A 15,054-nucleotide genomic window follows, 5' to 3' on the forward strand; every position below is an offset into this window, starting at 1 on the left:
CAACACTTACATACAACACCTAGTGCTCATCACAAGTATACTCCTTAATCCCCATAACCTATTTAATCCATTCCCCCGCCCACCTCCCCTCCAGTAACCATCAGTTTATTCTCTGTAGTTAAATCTGTTTCTTGGTTTGCCTCTCTTCCCCACCACCCCCACCACCCCCACCACCCATATTTGGTTGTTTTTGTTTCTTAAATTCCACATATGAGTGAAATCATATGGTATTTGTATTTCTCTGACTTATTTCACTTAGCATGATACTCTAGCTCCATCCGTGTCATTGCAAATGGCAAGATTTCATTCTTTTTGGTGGCTGAGTAACATTCCTATACACACACACACACACACATAGTAATATGTATGTGTATGTATATGTATGTGTATGTATATGTATGTGTGTGTACATATACACACATATACACATATCACCTCTTTTTTATCCATTTATCAGTTGATGGACATTTGGGCTCTTCATAATTCGACTATTGTTGATGATGCTTCTATAAACAGTGGAGTATATGTATCCCTTCAAATTAGTATTTTTGTATTGTTTGGGTAAAGACCTAGTAGTGCAATTACTGGATCATAGGGTAGTTCTATTTTTAACTTTTTGAGGACCCTCCATACTATTTTCCAGAGTGGCTGCTCCAGTTTGCATTCCCACCAACAATGCAACAGTGTTCCCCTTTCTCTGCATCCTTGTCAACACCTGCTGTTTCTTGTGCTGTTAATTCTAGCCATTCTGATAGGTGTGAGGTGACATCTCATCCTAGTTTCGATTTGTATTTCCCTGATGATGAATGATGTTGAGGATCTATTCATGTGTCTGTTGGCCATCTGGATGTCTTCTTTGGAAGAATGCCTATTTATCTCCTGCCTATTTTTTAACTGGATTATTTATTTTTTGGGTGTTGAGTTTGACAAGTTCTTTATAGATTTTGGATACTAGCTCTTTATCAGATACGTAATTTGCAAATATCTTCTCTCATTTCATAGGTTGCCATTTATTTTCCTTGTTTCCCTTGTTGTGAAGAAGCTTTTTATTTTGTTGAAGTCTCAATAGCTTATTTTTGCTTTTGTTTCCCTTAACTGAGGAGATGTATCTAGTAAGAAGTTGCTACAACTGATGTCAAAGAGGTTACGGCCTATTTTCTCCTGTACGATTTTTATCATTTCCTGTCTCAGATTTAGGTCTTTAATTCATTTTGAATTTATTTTTGTGTATGGTGTGAGAAAGTTGTCCAGTTTCATTCTTTTGTGTGTTGCTGTCCAGTTTTCCCTACACCATTTGTTGAAAAGACTGTCTTTTTTCCGTTGGATATTCTAGCCTGCTTTGTCAAAGATTAATTGACACTATAGTTGTGGGTCCGTTTCTGAGTTTTATATTCTGTTCTGTTGATCAGTGTGTCTGTTTTTGTACCAGACCATACTGTCTTGATTACTACAGCTTTGTAATATAGCTTGAAGTCCAGAATTGTGATGCCTCCAGTTTTGCTTTTCTTTTTCAGGATTTCTTTGTCTATTTGGAGTCTTTTGTAGTTCCATACAAATGTTAGGATTGTTCTAGCTCTTTGAAAAATCCTTGTGGTAATTTTGATAGGGATTGCATTAAATATGTACATTGCATTGGGTAATACAGACATTTTAACAATATTTGTTCTTCCAATCCATAAGCATGGAATGTTTTTCCATTTCTTTGTGTCATCTTCAATTTCTTTCATCAGTGTTCTATAGCTTTTAAAATACAGATCTTTTACCTCTTTGGTTAGGTTTATTCCTAGGTATCTTATTGGTTTTGGTGCAGTTATAAATGGAATCAATTCCTTGATTTCTCTTTCTGCTGCTTCATTACTGGTATATGGAAATGCAACAGATTTCTGTGCATTGATTTTGTATCCTGCAACTTTACTGAATTCCTGTATCAGTTCTCATAATTTTGGGGTGGAGTCTTTTGGGTTTTCTATATAGAGGATCATGTCATCTGCAGATACTGAAAGTTTTACTCCTTCCTTGCTGATTTGGATGCCTTTTATTTCTTTTTGTTGTCTGATTGTTGTGGCTGGGACTTCCAGTACTATGTTAAATAACTGTGGTGAGAGTTAGCCTTATGTTTTGATACATTTCAATATGGAGCCATCTTACAGAGCTGAAGAGGAAAGTAGAAGCCAAGTACTTATGATCAGGGCTGTCCTCTAGTCACGGGATATAAAAGAGAAAACTAAAGAAACTGCTTAATTTTTCCAACTGTTTAAGGACAATGTTGAGAATAGGAGTTAAAATGGGAAGCATTAGGGGAGAATTTTTTTTCTTTTCTCCCTGCCAAAAAAACCTTGGCTCCTCTGTGGAATACTTTTGGAATATTCACCTCTTTGCCACTACTCAATATCACCTCCTCAGTCATCTCTTTAAAATCCTTTCTTAACTAGTTGTTCTCCATTACTCTCTCCTGCTCGCTCTCTCTTGACTAAGATGGCCTTCGCATTAACCCCAACTTGACTAAACTTTAGACAGACTTCTTCCTCATTCTAGGCCCCAGACCTCTCTTTTCTTAAAATATTTTATTTAGAAAACATAATTGTGAATTCTTTTTGTGCCCCTTTGAGATTCATGTTAGTCTTTTTGAAAAGCCTCTTGCCAATTTACAACCCAGGAATATCTTTCTCACAGACACAGGAGACATCCCTTTGAAATTTAATCATCAAGAAAGATAGTACTCCTATCTCTCAATCTCTATGAAGTAGAAAGTAGTCTAATTTTCATGGCAGCTAGTTAGCAAACACAGATAGCCTAATCACAGAGAAAAATATCTACAAACTCAGGTAATAACAGTGTATTCCACACATCCCTCTGATCATCCTCCTTTCAAACATCCTCTAGTACTTTTTCACTAGTTCATTTCAACCATTAAAAATTCTCTCACCCTTTGTTTCAGCAAACTTGAGTTCAGATTAGTTTTGGCTTACTGCCCCTATTGTGATACCCTTGAAAAAAATTTTCCTTCCTTGTTTAACTTTGCCCAGTGCAGTTTTTGCTTTGATAGTCCTAATAGGACTTATCTTACATCATTTACTTGTTTGCCTTTTGAACTTTCCACTTAAATGTAAATATTTAGGTGAGATAAAATTTTACTCTTAAAACATCATAGGTTTTGAGCTGGAGTTCTTTAATAAAAAGACAGATTAACAAGAGAAAACAAATAGTTTCTTAACATGCATCACACATCATGTGGGAGAAACCTCAGTGAAAACTAACTCAAAGTCTTGGCATAGAACACTTGCTTACATGGCATCTTTAACAAAGAAAAATAAATTGTAGAGAAAGGATAGAACAAAGGAAAGCAGTTCTAGGCTTTCAAGTGTGGCAAACTGTGGTAAGGAAAGTATATGAGAAGAAACTAATGGAATAAGATTTATTTGAGATTCCTCTGGTGTTTCATCTCTTGGTTGATACGAGTTTGTCTCTAGTAAAATAAGAATTTATTTCTGGGTTGAAGCATTAAAGGACATGGATGGCAGAGAAAACTCTCTGAATTTGTTCTTTTTTAATTACCTTCAGCTCAAAATAATTTTTATGTCAAAGAGAACATATATAGGGCTCATATTCTGGTTTCCTTCAACACTATGATGGTGGTAATTTATGTTTAGCTCCTCATGTTATCTTTACTTCGTAGCACAATGCCTAACACAAAGTAGATATTCAAAATACATATTGAATGAATAAATCTTGTCATTTTTTTAGTTCACCATTATATATCCTATTTCTTAGTTCATAATTAATGTATAATAAATACCTATTAAATACACATTGTTAATAGATATTTATTAACACTGATAAAAAGGCAAAGGAAACAGTATGTGCAAAGGAATTTAGGTGTCTACAGCATACCAGGGATGGGGTCATTGCAACCAATTTATTGTAGCCAAATCTAGAATAAAAACAGAAAAACAAAAGAATAACAACAAAAAATGCTGACTAGACCAACAGTTACTGAACCAAATAACACTGAAATACGTACTTGGGGTTTTTATCCTTTAGGTTATGGTGCGCTAAATGAGTATAAGTAATGATAAAGGAGATCTCTGTTCACTTTTGCACATATGCATATGCATGGGTCTGACTCCTCCATGACCCCAAGCCAACTCAAGTCTTAACATTTCAGACCTTTTTAAGAAGTGAGCCTCATTTGATGCCCACTAAAACAGCATCACACTGTGATAATAATAAGATAAATTTCCAGTTTACTTCTATATGCAATCAGTAAATGCCTTTACAACTCTGTCACATTTGGGATTATTCTATGTGACACTGTCCTACTTCAGAGTTGAGGAGACACACTGAACTTTCTTCAGAGAGTCAAAACTCTTCCTTGCCCTGCATATTATTAAATTCAAACCCTAAATAAGTAATTATTGGAAGTGTTTGTATCTCTTTCCTCAGTAAAGTGTTTAGATGTTTTTATGGGATCAGTCCTTAAAAATTTTTTGAGTACTAATGAAATCAAGTTTTCAGGATGTGTATGTAACAATACATACAAAGAAATACAAATATAATTTTTCTTATAAAAGAGTAGCAATTCTTGTGGTACCTGGGTACCAGTTAAGTGTCTGACTCTTGATTTCGACTCAGGTCATGATCTCAGCATCATGAGATGGAGTCTTATGTCGGGCTCCTTGCTCAGCGGGGAGTCTGCTTGAGGTTTTCTCTCTTTCTCCCCCCCCACCACCCCCATGTGCATGTGCTCTATCTTTCTCAAATAAATAAATAAATCTTTAAAATTAAAAAAAAATTTTAAATGAAGAGTAGCAATTCTTTAAAAGTTCTTGAGGTGTAGCTATGTTGTAGCCAGTTAAAAGACATATGACATTTCATGTTTATAGTCCTCAGTAAGTTTTTTGTGTAAATATTAACATTTTTCATATTACCATCCCAAAACACTAATTTGAATAATGAAATATCTTTATATTGGATTGAGGTTCAGCTGGTATGTATTTTCTTATGAAAAAAATGTCTTATGGGAAGTGCAGAATCTTGGATTCAAGCATATACATAAAATTTTAATATAACATGCTATAATTATGAAATTTCCTAGAAGATATTCAAAGTAGAACATGATTGCATCTTGAATATTTATAATGAGCCAAATGCATTTTAAAGGGACAACTTAAAGTAGGTTAAAGTGCATAATTTTTACTACTTATTAAGAATAGTTTTGATAATTAAAAAATGTTAGAATAAGTAAGCTATATTCAAGAACAATACAAGAAGGGCCAAACTATATAGAGAAAAAAATAAAATCTGATTTAGCTAGTGCTGTTCATCTAAACAACCGTAAAACAGTATCATTTTAAGTTTAAATTTAGTCTGATCACAGTATCACTCTGACTTATTTTAAATAATTTTTCATTATTTCTTTACACAAGGTTATGTTATTATTGTTATTTATTATTTTTATAACAGTTTTTTTTTTAAGAAGCTTCATTTTATACCTCCCTCTGGTGTTTCTAGAATAAACAACAAGCCATAGTATGCAATAAATAAACACCAGAATATCTGGCCTGTGGCAATCTTTCTGACCTTATCTCCTGTGGATTTCACCTCTTGCTCACTTAACAACAGCCTTACTGACCTCTTGCCAATCCTTAAACATACCAAACATGCTTCTACCTTTTCAGTTCCTAGTCTCATCCTTGAAAGATCTTCATCCCATTCATTCTTCACTTTATCAGGTCTTTGCTCAAATGTCACCTCGTCAGAATGACCTTCAGTGATTTCTTTACCAGAAAGATCAGCCCTACCTATCTGGGTTCACAGAGCTTGCTTTATTTATCTTTGTAGCTCTTATATGATTAATTTTATCATATATTTATTTTTTATCATTTGCTTTCCCCCAATTAGAACGAAGCTGTAGGGGAATTGAGACCTTAGTTTATTGCTCCATCTTTGGTACCTATAATAGTGCCTTCACGAAACAATTATTCAGTAATATTTATTTCAGAATTAGTGAATAAATGAATGAACCAATCATCAACAGTTTTTAATTGTTGAGGTTTTACTAGTGTAAGAACATAGTGCTAATACTTCTGTCTTGTTAATCTTTATAGAAATAATCTAGTGTAGGAATTGTTCTTTTTGTAGTTGAGAAAATGGGTTTATAGAACTAAAGGGAGCCAACCCAGATTATACAGTTTATATGTGCTGTGTAGCAGGGAGAACAATTTTGGATACAAATACTATAAGTACAGATTAGGACATACTGAATTAATTTACCAGTGGGAAATTCACCTGGAGGTGTCTAGTAAGCAAGTGGATATACGAGTCTGAAGCTTGGGAGAGAAAGTTAGTATATAATAGAGTATAGAGAGCTAGCCATACATATGATATGTCAGAGTCATGGTGAGTATATAAGTACTAGAATAAGCCACAAAAATAATGGAATTTTCTAGGTATCTGAGTGTGAGAAAATAAAATTAGTGGGAAAATAGCAACGTTTATGTGTGATAGACACACATAGACTCAACCTTTTTAAATAGAGTAGGTCACATTTTCTATTCTTCCTTCCTTAAGGAGGTATTACAGTGTACAACTCAGAAATATAGAAGTTATGCTAGATTTTTCTGTTTTCATTTCCACCTACTCAGTCATTAAATACTTCAGATTTTATTTTTTAATTAACCCTCTCTATCCTATTACCTCTACTTTGGCTGGACTTTTGTAATTTCTTATTTTGCTCTCTGCAACAGCCTTCCAACTTATCTGCCACTTGGTGTCTTGTCTTATTCCTATAGACTTTTTTTCTCCTCTAAGTGGGAGGGCTTATTTATACTAAATAAGCCTTAATTTTCTTTCTAAGTCACAGTGCACTCCTGGTACAAATTGTCCTGCAGCTCTCTCTCAGGCAGCACAGGCATGAGCAACTCAGTGCCTACCACCAGCATATATACCTTTTAGCTTGGCAATCTAATTTCATTTTTTGCGAAGGGAAAGCACAGGGGGATAGAGGGAATGTGGTACAACCAATATGTAACCACAAACTTCAGAATGAAGGGTTTCACAACAGGAATTTGTAGAAATTCTCAGCCCGTGAATGATGCAGTGTCGTGCCCCTGCTGGCACTTGGGTCTAGAATTTGTGGAGCAATTCAGTGATAGTAACAATGCCCTAGCATCTGGCCATTCCAGGAGATCTCAGGGATAATGATGCTTCGGGTGGGCTAGCCCAAATAGACAGAGAGCCTAATCTATAAAGTAAAAAGGCTTGGTTTTGAAAAGGCTGAGGGAGGACTCTTTTGTTCGTTGCTCTATTCCCAGTGGCCCACACAGTATCTGACACTAAATATGTGTTCAATAAACTGCATTGAAAGGAGTCAATTTGAATCTCCAGTTCTTCTAAGTGTGAGATTGAGAAAGTAACTTGGAAGTCTCCAAACTTCAATTGTTTTTGCTGTAAAGTGAGAATACAGTGAGATCATGCAGGTAAACCTGCCAGGTCACAAGTGAGAGGGCTGAATGATAAAGCTGTTTTTGTGTTCATTCTAAAATATTTCTAGATATTAATTTTCATTATTAAAGAGCAGTACCAATTTCTCAGTAACATTTTTCTATTCAATAAAATAACTCATCCAAGTTATAAGAATATATATTATTCACAGAACTCAACAAAGTTCTTTTAATTTGTAAGAGAAAAATGCAGGCCATGAACATTTTTATTTTTCCTCAGTTATTCCCCCTACATAAAAGCCTCCTCTTCACAGATTATAGGCCACGTTCTAAGACTTTGGCTTTGCGTGCAAAGCATTTCATGTTCTGACCATTGTTCTTTGCATCTTCATTTCCCTTTTATACTAAACATTACACCAGCAGACATGGGAGACTATGTTTGTCCTGAGCTATCCTTACTTCCCTGAAATTGCAATGTTCTTTTCCACCTGTGTGCATTTGAGTGCACTATCAATCTATAATTCCTTTCTGCTCTCCTGTGACTCAAGTCTCTTTTTAGAGTGAAGAAATATTGCTGTATGATCATCACATATTGCTTTCCATGGGCTGTATGTACTGCAAAATATTAAGGGGGGGTGTATATACATGGCAGTAACCATTGTGAACAACTAAATAATTTCACGTACGGCAACATGACATAATTTTACATCTAAGGTTTACTAACTTTATATATAGCTTTTTAAAAATCTTAATATGTCTTACTATGTCTTTGTTCCTTGGAAAAATAACTGTAATCAAAGACAAGTCAATGTCCTTCTTTTCTAGATCAGTATTTCTCAAGTAGTGTTTCACTGGATATCATAAGGATTTACATTTTAAAAATTTCTATGGTCATATATGTTTGGAAAAGCCTAAAAAAACAATTTTTTAGTTCCAAATAATTCAATATACTGACTCATACTAGGTACATTAAGAGATACACACTAACCAGTGCTTCCCGTTCTTTTTTGAATGCAGGCCCCTGTATGCACAAATAGTATGTTGCAGAAATACTGATGTAAACCTATCAATTTGCCTTTATAGGAAAATGGAACAAAAATAATTCTGCCTTGAGAAATATTCCCCCAAATAATCCCATCTACTTAAATATGTGCCATTGCTTAACATTCTAATTAGAATCTTTGTATTAAGATTTTAATTTCTGTTAAAATATCACCACCTAAGAGAACAGCTCCAGTTTATGCCTTACTAGTTATGTATACTCTCTCCTAAACTGTCTCTGAAAGTTAATGTTGAAAATCATTTAGTTGGATCATGGAAATCTTAGACATTTGAGAAGATGCTTCTACTCTAACAACAGAAATCTAGCAACAATAACAAAACTGGCCAAATAGCACTAATTCCACATTTTTCTAAGGGTCGATATGTTACAGTAGTGGAAAATTACAAGGCAACTAGCTAGTCTTGCCATCAGATCTTCCTGAAAAATTGCTATCTGTAATCGGCCTCAAGAATGAAATTTTTAGAGTTAACCATTATCCAAAATCTATTTACAAGTTAAGAGCTCTCTAAGCCTCCAGCTATGGAATCATGACAGTATAATAAATGGTGTGCATTGCCTTTGGAAAAATGAAGGTTACTTACCTATATGCCTGTTTTTCTGACTATGTATCATTACCTATCAGCCATTAGAAAGCTACTCACCGCCCCAGAGCAGTTAACTTGCTGATTGGTTTCTGATTATTATATTTCCTTGGGCAGCTGATTGATTCTTATCATTTTTCCCTTCTCTAGTTGCCTGCAAAAAGATTTGTTTACTATGGTAATTTTCTTAGTACTTTCTGCCAGCAGGGGGAGTTTTGTAGTTTTCTTTCAAATATTGATTCTATGTATCTCCTTTGCCAGGAGGCTTAAACTGTGTTCCAGTAGTAATGGCTGTAATGGTTCATATGTACTAAGAAATAATACTTGATACCCTCTAAAGCACTTTACATGTAGCATAATGGCAGGTTCCATCATCACAGCGATGTTCCGCCAAGCTTGGGATTACCATTATGATTATCGATGATAAACATAATGTGCCCTGGGTTAATCATCTTAAACCAAAGCATCATTCTTCCTTTTTATTCTTAAGACTATTGTAGAAGGCTACTTTTTAAAAATTAAAGTTTATGTTCGTTCATCAAAAGGATTAACAGGTGGGACTACTAATGATATTTTTATAACAAATCAAAAAAAGTGCAAGAATAGCATAGGCAACTAGGATCCAGAATTTTGAGTCAATGAGAATTCTGTTCTACCTAATATGCGTTACACTTACCTACAAAAAGTCCTCATATTGCCTGATTATTGCTATTCTAATCTGAGTCAAGATAGTGTCATTTTCACATATCTAATTTTATTTTTTTAATTAATTTTTTTTTTTTTTTGGTGGGCAGCAAAGCAGGAGTTATTGAGTGATAGTAAAAAGCTCCTGAAGAGTGAGAGGACCTGAGAGGTCCCTCACACATCTAATTTTAAAATGAATATACTATATGTTAATTAAAATTTGATTTTAAATTTTAAAAAAGAAATTAAAAGAAAGATACACACTAAATATATATATTTTTTTTTTCAAAAAAAATGGGCAGAGGACTTGAATAGACATTTTTCCAAAGAAGACATCAAATGGCCAATAAGTACATGAAAAGGTGCTCAACACCACTCATCATCAGACAAATGAAAATCAAAACCGCAATGAGATATCACTTCACACCTGTTAAAATTGCTATTATAAAAAGAAGAAAAGAGATAACAGATGCAAGTGAAGATGTGGAGGAAAGGGAACCCTGGTGCACTATTGGTGAGAATATAAATTGGTACAGCCACTATTGAAAATAGTATGGAGCCTCCTCAAAACATTACAAAAAGGACTGCTGGGGTGCCTGGCTGGCTCAGTCAGTAGACAATGCTACTCTTGATCTGAGGATTGTTATTTCAAACCCCAATTGGGGGTAGAGATTCTAAAATAAATAAACAAACAAATAAACAAACTGCCATATGATCCAGCAATCCCACTTCTGAGTATATGTATCTAAAGGAGATGAAATTATTGTTGAGATGAACATGCATCGCCATGTTCATTGCAACATTATTCACAATAGTCAAGACATGAAAATAACTTAAATGTCCACTGATGGATGAGTAGATAAACAAAATGTGAGTGTGTGTGTGTGTGTATTCTTTTGTGGATATCACCAAATATATATATTTTTGTGTGTGTGTGTGTGTGTGTGTGTATATATATAATATGTATTAGCCATATATAATATATATTAGCCATATATAATATATTATCCATAAAAAAGAAGGAAACTCTGATTTGTGACAACATGGATGGATCTTGAAGGCATTGTGCTAAGCGAAATAAGTCAGAGAAAGACAAATACTGTACGATCTCACTTTTATGTGAAATCTGAAAACATCAAACATAGAGAGCCAGAGGCTCAGGGGTGCAGGAAATGGGGAGATGTTGTCCAAGAGTATAAACTTTCAAAGATAAATAAGCCCCAGGCATCTAATGTACAGCACGTGACTATAGTTAATACTGGATTATATCCCTGAAAGTTGCTATGAGAGTAGAGCTTTAATATTCTCACCAGAACAACAATAAAATGGTAATTGTGTGAGATGAAAAAAATAAATAAAATAAAACGATTATACAAATGCAAAGAATAATAAAATATACTATTAGCTTTGTGTGACTTATTTTATCAGACTACTTTCTTTAATGACAACAGCTGAGAAAATAAACTAGAATATGGAGCATCATATGTGAGATTTGAAATAAATAACTTGTATCATAATTCAGGGGCGATAACAATAGGGCAGAGTGCTGAAGTGAGGAACTATATAAAATGAAGGGGAACCATGCATGCACCAGGCATTCATGGAGACCATGTGAAGAGATGTGTTAAAAGAGAAGAATTTGAATGAGAGGGAACTTCTCTGCCTCACAGTTTTGCGTAGGAACAGTGAAATTCCAACACACTCATGGAAATTCAACAATTATCATTCACTGACAAGACACCTTTGTCATCAGTTTCTTGAATATTACCAATAAAAAATCTGTCATGTTTTTGTGACCTATTGGCAATAAAGATGACATTTTTCTCTTCTTTTCTCAAAGGTTACCTTGCTCTTCATATTTTTAGCTGTTGAAAAGCAATATAACTCTAGTTGAAAAGGACGATGAGTTTAAAGCTTTACTGAAAATTAATTAAGAGTTATTTCTTTATATAATTTCTTGCCTTTTTAAAAGAAGTAAAATTTGTGCATTCTATTTTAAAACAAATAATTAGTAACTTTAAAATATGAATTTAAGGAAATATTTAAAGGGCTGATAATCGCATAGTTGTAAAATTTGAATTACTTGGGCTAACTTAATTGCAGATTGGTGATCTTTTTAAATTTTAGATTTAGGGAAGGAAGGGAAACATCATATAAAACCTATAATTTACCCTTCTAACATAGTGTAGCTGTATTTCAAAAACCATGACAAAATTGATTAGCATTTTTATTAGTTTATGATAAGCTGAAGCACAGTAATTCCTTAAATAATTTAATTAATATTTTTTGAGTTGTTAATATTGTTTCTGGGAATATTATACTTAGCAGGGACAAAGTGATGAAATAAGTAGATGTGTTCTGTCCCTATGGACCTTACAGTCTAGAGGAGAAGACAGGAAGTAAAGTACTTAATAGTTACTTAATAACTACCAAATATTATAATGTGGTAAATGCCATATAAGACCAACTATGAGGTATTACTGGAGCATTTACCAAGGGCCTTAATCTACTTTGGGGTTATGTAGGAAAGCTGCTTGAGGCAAGATCTAAAACTAGCTTAGAATAATATTTGCTTTTTCATAAGGTCTTAAAAGGACTTTAAAACTTTGGGAACTATTCATTTGTAAAAGACATATTTGTTGAGTAGTTACCATGTACGAGGCATCATACTATGTGCTGGAAATACATCAGGGAACTCGATGGACCAGTCCTTCCCTTCATAGAACCTATAGTCTAGTGAAGAAGAGTAAAGAGCATCACACTGTCAATCAGGAAGTTTGTACTAGGTTTAGAAACCATTCTTTCGGCTGAAAAGTAAATGTTTAAAAACTTGTACAATAAATTGGCTCTTTAGCACCTATAAATGATAGAATGTTACCAATAAATGATACTCTGATTTCACATAAATGTATTGAAGCCTCTTCTCTTCATTTGCCTTCTATTCATCTATGAGTCATGATTGCGCCCCTATTGAGTATATATATTGTCAAGGGAGAGATACATAGACACGTAAGGGGAGACAGAAATGGTGTTTGATTTCTCTATAATGTACTAATTATCTGAGGTTTTATTATTTTTTTTAAAGATCTTATTTGTTTGAGAGAGAGAGAGAGAGAGAGCACGAGCAGGGCAAAGGGAGAGGGACAAGCAGACTCCCGGCCAAGCAGGGAGCCCCATGCAGGGCTCGATCACAGGACCCTGGGATCATAAACTGAGCCGAAGGCAGACACTTAACTGACTGAGCCACCCCGACACCCCCCATATGAATTTTTAAATATCATTAAGGAGTGTTTATGTATCTTCTTCCAAACAGTGACAGACTTACAGAAACAGTCCATACCACATTAATATGAACCAGGGAGTATTAGCATGGAAGAGTCCTACACAGAAAGTTTACATGTAATACACAAAATAGTAATTTAGTAAAATTATTTTGAGCAACTTTGATGTGCCAAATGTTACGTCAAAGGTGGTACAGAAAAAAAGAATAAGGACATATCAACAACTTCTTTATAGCAAGAATCTTGTAAATGTCTATTTGATTTAAGCAAGAAGGAATGGCATCTTTTTATTTGCAGATTTCCATATTCTCCACTATAAGCTTTTTGGGGTCAGATATTTTATCTCATTTGTATTTATAGCATTAGTACCAAGCAGAATTCTAGTATATAATTTTTGTGCAATAAATATTGTTTGAAGGTTTGAAGGGAAAAAATGGGGGAAGGAGAGAGTCCCCAAGAGACGAAGGAGAAAGGAAAATAATTTTTCATTATGTACCTCATTTGAATCACCATCATTTATTAAGTAAAGCCAAAATACTTTGATTTCTCTTCTGAACTTTCCAAGAGAAAACTTTTAAAATTTAAACTTCCATGCTAACCCAAAGGAAAAATTTGAACACGATTTTAAAAATTAGAGAAGTGCTTACTATAAAATTAATAGTATAGTAATACAGGCTTTTTTTACTTGGAGAAGTTATTTACTCCTACAATAAATGGCCTCAAGCTTCTAGTTAATGATCGTACATTTTTGTCTGCTGCAACTGCTGTTTAAGTTTGTTCTTGTTATATGGAATTGCGCAGGTTAGAGTCTGCCTATATCTGCTTCTCTCATAATCAGGATCTTTAAAAAAAAATTTTGTCATGCGACCATGATTATACACCATCAGATTGTGGGTGTTGGACCATCTTGTGACTATGATTTTAGTCTTAAATGTATAGCTCATGATAAATGGCTAATTTATCTATTATACTGAACTGCCTCAACCTTTCTTTTTTAATTTACAAGATTATGTTAACACATGCCCAATAAAATTACATTTTAAATCACATTCTGCATATACCATGAAAACTTTAAATCACATATAGAGTCATTTAGTTAGACAAGCTTTACATTGATTGAAGACAAGCTAAGAGGTTAAGTGGTTAACCAAAATCAAAACAGACACTGATGCACAGTTTCTTAGGGAGTTCTCTCTGGTAAGTTTAGGAAGGATCACCACGGTTATTTACCCATGTAATAAACAGTGAACTTTTCCATTATTATTGGTTAAAAATATTGATTGTGATCTCAGTGATCACAAACTATATCAAACGATCAAATTATTTAATATTCTCATTTTTTAAAGAGATATGAAAAACCAAGTGTTAACTGTCTTTCACAACTGACTTACAAATTTTCATCTTACAATTAAATAATATATACTATTAAAACAAATAATATCAAGCACTTTTCACCTTTCACTGGACATTTTAATACTACATGTACTTTTAATTATTTGTTCTCTGGATCCTAGTATTTTCCAACATTCTAAACCAGACCTTTTCTGCCCATGGTAGCTAATTAAAGAGCATCTAAGTGCTACATATATAGAGAAGAGCTTTAAATAATCCATGAAGACTTACTGAAGTCATTTTTTTATCTTTTATTTATTAGCAAATGTTGAAAAGAAAAGTAAGAGGAAATGGAGAAATAAATCCTATAAACCTTACAGTCAATTGCAATGCAACTTTAGAAACTGTAAAATAGAACTCACTTAAGAAGGACATCTGGATTATAAAGTAACAGTCCACTAAAAGATGAGATTTGCTATTCTGAAATATTACTGCATGCTATGGGGTTTTCTTGATTTGTTCGTCACTGCCAGTTTAAAACATATACATTTGCCCTGTGCATTTATTATATCTGGTATTAGAAATATGTATTAGTGGTAGGAGTGCTACTGGTAGCATTTTGGTTTAATGAAGATTTTGCTTCTTGTCTCAAATATCATGCATTTGTTCAC

This window comes from Ursus americanus, chromosome 10 (genome assembly GCF_024610735.1).
Source record: "Ursus americanus isolate L20-20 chromosome 10, mUrsAme1.1.p, whole genome shotgun sequence".
NCBI classification, from domain to species: domain Eukaryota; kingdom Metazoa; phylum Chordata; class Mammalia; order Carnivora; family Ursidae; genus Ursus; species Ursus americanus.